The 4,855-nt window shown below is 49.8% G+C and overlaps 1 non-coding gene across 1 annotated transcript; it reads left to right on the top strand.

Annotated features, from left to right (window-relative positions):
* Positions 1–3,395: 3,395 nt before the first annotated feature.
* On the top strand, positions 3,396–3,468 carry TRNAV-AAC. The gene has a single exon. It is a non-coding gene; the product is annotated as a tRNA-Val (tRNA).
* Positions 3,469–4,855: the final 1,387 nt, after the last annotated feature.

The raw sequence follows: 4,855 nt of genomic DNA, 5'->3' as shown, positions 1-4,855 counted from the left end.
AGGCTCCTCCCCATCTGTCCAATGGGAACAGGGATAGTTCTCGAGCTCTGGGCAGTCGTGAGCCTGAGTGAGATAAGGGGCGTTAAAGCCCTCTGTGAAGGAGAAAGGGGAGTTTCACGGTGTTTAGCACCAAGGAATTCTAAAGTTTGCTAAAATGTCTAGTCTGCGGAAACAAGAAATGGTCGGGGCCAAGCTTTTTAACCACTGCCTTTCTTAAAGCCCATTCAGGGATGTGAGTCTCTGTCTTTTCGGTACCTGGGGTTCTTTGCCAGCAGGAGAGAAGAGGTTCCTGCCTCCATTTTTGTGGCCTTAACAAACCAGGTGTGCCCCAGTTCTCGTCTGAGATCCCTGAAAAAGAACATCCCTTCCCATCCATGAACAAGACAGGACCTATCTTTCAAAGGGGAACAAAGAGACCCCTGGGACTTGCAGACTAGCTAGCCTCATTTCCATAGCTGGAGAGATACTGGAATACATTCTTAACCAATCAGTTTGTCAGCAGCACCTACAGGATAATTTGTTTCTTAGGACGAGTGAGCATGGATTTGTCAAGAACAAATCATCCCAAACCCAGCCTCTTTCCTTCTTTGGCAGGGTTCCGGGCCTAGTGGAGGTGGGTAAACAGTAGATGGGATCTATCTCAGGGTTACTAAGACTTTTGACACAGTCCCGCAGGACATTCTCACAAGCAAACCAGGGAAATGCGGTCTAGATGCAATCAGTGTCATGTGGGTGCAGAGCTGGTTGAAAGCCCAGACTCCAAGGGCCCATCTCCAGGTTTGGCTGCCCAACGGAGAGGGTGCACCTCGTGGGTCCAGCAGGGATCAGTCCGGGGTCCGGTGCTATTCAATAGTTTCATGAATGATTTGGAAAATGGAGTGGAGAGCCTGCTTCTAAAATGTGCAAATGACACCAAGCACTTTGGAGCTCAGGATTGGAATTCAAAATGCCCTTAACGAATTGGAGACTTGGTCTTCTTGAGCCAAACCCCATGGCTGGGCCCCTCTCTCTAGACTGGGCTGAAGTGAAACCCCAGAGCCAAACACTCCTCCTCCTGGGCAGTGCGCTCCAACCTTGAATGGTCAGATGCTGCTTAGCTCTGTCAGAGCAGCTTTGGCTGGGGGATTCTCCCAGCACTTTCCAATAGCGGGAAGGTACGAAATCCCCATTTGCCTGCTGGGGACGGAGCCCTAGAGGGGGGAGCAACTTGCCCAAAGTCCCACCGGAAAAGGAAAACAACCAGCAGTGGAACCAATAGGGGTGTCAGGATCCCGGAGGCGCTGTCACCCCAACACTAGGATGGTGTCCTGCACCCCCTGCTGCTGGCCGAGTTTCTCTGTCCCTTGGCAATAAGACAGTCTAGAACCCCAACCAGGGTTATTGTATCTGCTACCCAAGATCCATAAACCTGGAAATCCTGGATGCCCCATCATCTCAGGCATTGGCACCCTGACAGCAGGATTGTCTGGCTATGTAGACGCTCCATCATCATTCCACACAAAGATGGACTACAAGCTGTCAGGAACAGTATCCCCGATAATGTCACAGCAAACCTGGAGGCTGAACTTTGTGACTTTGTCCTCACCCATAACTATTTCACATTTGGGGACAATGTGTACCTTCAAGTCAGCGGCACTGCTATGGGTACTCACATGGCCCCACAGTATGCCAACATTTTTATGGCTGACTTAGAACAACGCTTCCTCAGCTCTCGTCCCCTAATGCCCCTTCTCTACTTGTGCTACACTGATGACATCTTCATCATCTGGTCCCATGGAAAAGAAAACCCTTGAGGAATTCCACCATGATTTCAACAATTTCCATCCCACCTACAACCTCTGCCTGGATCAGTCCACACAAGAGATCCACTTCCTGGACACTACTGTGCTAATAAGCGATGGTCACATAAACACCACCCTATACCGGAAACATACTGAACGCTATACTTACCTACATGTCTCCAGCTTTCACCCAGACCACATCACACAATCCATTGTCTACAGCCAAGCTCTAAGATACAACCGCATTTGCTCCAACCCCTCAGACAGAGACAAACACCTACAAGATCTCTATCAAGTGTTCTTACAACTACAGTACCCACCAGCTGAAGTGAAGAAGCAGATTGACAGAGCCAGAAGGGTACCCAGAAGTCACCTACTACAGGACAGGCCCAACAAAGAAAGTAACAGAACCCCACTAGCCGTCACCTTCAGACCCCAACTAAAACCTCTCCAGTGCATCATCAAGGATCTACAACCCATCCTGAAGGACAATCCCTCACTCTCACAGATCTTGGGAGACAGGTCAGTCCTTGCTTACTGACAGCCACCCAACCTGAAGCAAATACTTACTAGCAACCACACAACAAAAACACTAACCCAGGAACCTATCCTTGCAACAAAGCCCATTGCCAACTCTGTCCCCATATCTGTTCAGGGGACACCATCATAGGACCTAATCACATCAGCCATGCCATCAGGGGCTCATTCACCTGCACATCTACCAATGTGATATGTGCCATCATGTGCCAGCAATGCCTCTCTGCCATGTACATTGGCCAAACCAGAGAGTCTCTACATAAAAGAATAAATGGACACAAATCAGACATCAAGAATTATAACATTCAAACACAGCCAGAGAACACTTCAATCTCCCTGGTCACTCGATTACAGACCTAAAAGTCACAATATTACAACAAAAAACCTTCAACAACAGACTCCCACGAGAGATGCTGAATTGGAATTAATTTGCAAACTGGACACCGTTAAATTAGGCTTGAATAAAGACTGGGAGTGGGTGGGTCATTACACAAAGTAAAACTATTTCCCCATGTTTATTTGTCCCCCTACTGTTACTCACACCTTCTTGTCAACTGTGGGAAATGGGCCATCCTGATTGTCACTACAGGTTTTTTTCTCCTGCTGATAATAGCTCACCTTAACTGCTCACTCTCATTATAGTGTGGATGGCAACACCCATTTTTTCATGTTCTCTGTGTATATATATATATCTTCCTGCTGTATTTTCCACTGTATGCATCTGATTAAGTGGATTTTAGTCTACAAAAGCTTATGCTCAATTAAGTTTGTTAGTCTCTAAGGTGCCACAAGTACTCCTCATTATTTTTGCAGATAAATTCATGGAGGTGAAGTCCATTAATGGCTATTAGGCAGCCTGGGTAAGGAATGGTGTCCCTAGCCTCTGTTTGTCAGAGGGAGGAGATGGATGGCAGGAGAGAGATCACTTGATCATTACCTGTTAGGTTCAGTCCCTCTGGGGCACCTGGTATTGGCCACTGTTGGCAGATAGGATATGGGGTTGGATGGACCTTTGGTCTGACCCAGTCTGGCCATTCTTCTGTTCTTATGAAGGGAGGGGCAGAGCCCTGCAACAGAGTTTCTGTAGTGTAGTGGTTATCACGTTTGCCTAACATGCAAAAGGTTCCTGGTTCAAAACCAGGCAGAAACATGATGGCTTAATTTTTTCCAGCTCCTAGTGGCCTGTCCCTGCTGTTGTAGGAGCAGCAGCGACTTCTAAGCTCAATAGGTCTGTTATACTTCCCCCATTCCCATTTTTGTCTCCTCTCCCTCTCTGAATGCCTGTGAAGTGGCTTTCCCCCTCCCCCTCCCGCTCCCTCCTGCAATGCTTGTGGGATGAAGGGGCTGGTTGAACAACTGGAAGATCAGAAGAGCTGCTAGATAGACAAGGTGTCTGGGACTCTCATTAGGCAGCACTCACACACCCAGAGCATGGACACTGCCCAAGGTGGAGTGTGACCCACCAGATGCAGCCAAGTCATCTCTAGTCGCAGGCCATGAGGAGCAGGTCCTTAAAAGGGGAAGGGGCCCTGTGCTCAGGAGTCACTCACAAGCTTGTACCTCCAGTGAATGCCCTTCGCCCCGACCGCCTGGTTCGCTGCGTTGCAGTTCATTGTGCCTCAGGAAGACTTACCTTCATCACACTGTCCATCACGGCCTGTGGGACACTTACCTTGCAGAATCCTGTGCCTGCCTCTTGGCTTCCCAGGGGTGGCTACTTGCAGCCCAGGAGAAGAAGGATGGTTCTGGTGAAAGGAAGACAAGCAAAGCACTGGGAGGAAATTTGGGTGTGGGCTCTGCCCTGGGGGTGGGGGTGGGGTGCAGGAGGGGTGGTGCAGCTCCCAAAGTGACCAGTACACACAACCCTCTGGCAGCAGCTCCTAGATGAATGGGGCCAGGGGATCTCCATGTGCTGCTGTCTGCAGGTGCTGCCCCCAGAGCTCCCATTGGCTACAGTTCCTGGCCAATGGGAGCTGCAGAGTTGGTGCTCGGGGCAGGGGCAGCACGTGGAGACACTCCCCCCACCCCAGGGGATGCTGGGACATGCCAGCCACTTCTGGGAGCGGCATGGAGGGACTGAGGCAGAGTGGGCTGGGAGCCACCTTAGTGCTGCTGGCACATCTCTGCACACCTGTTGGGGGAGGGGAGCAGAGGGCCTCCATGCGCTGCCTGGGGTAGGGGCAGAGCACGGAGCTGCCTCCCCTCCCGGGTCTATTCCAGGAGTGGGTGGGTGGGGTCTTTTGGCCTGCAAGGTGCAGCAGGTCAGACAAGATGATCACACTGGTCCCTTCTGACCTTAAAGGCTCTGAGTCTAAAAGGGAGAGGGAAGTAAAGGAAATTTAAAAAAAAAAATAAACCATGCATTGTAATACCAGGGTGACTCCAACTGCTCATTATATAGTCCCACCCCTTTCTTCCTCCACTGGGTGTTTAATGACCTGTTGGGATTTGGGACACTGATTCTCTCATTCCATTGATAAACTGATACAATGTGACTAAAAATAAACCAATTCCCAGTGGAGGAATCATCACATCAT

Source organism: Mauremys mutica, unplaced genomic scaffold (assembly GCF_020497125.1).
Source record: "Mauremys mutica isolate MM-2020 ecotype Southern unplaced genomic scaffold, ASM2049712v1 Super-Scaffold_100046, whole genome shotgun sequence".
NCBI lineage: Eukaryota > Metazoa > Chordata > Testudines > Geoemydidae > Mauremys > Mauremys mutica.
Note: the sequence above shows the minus strand (reverse complement) of the source record. Positions and strands in the feature narration are given on the sequence as shown.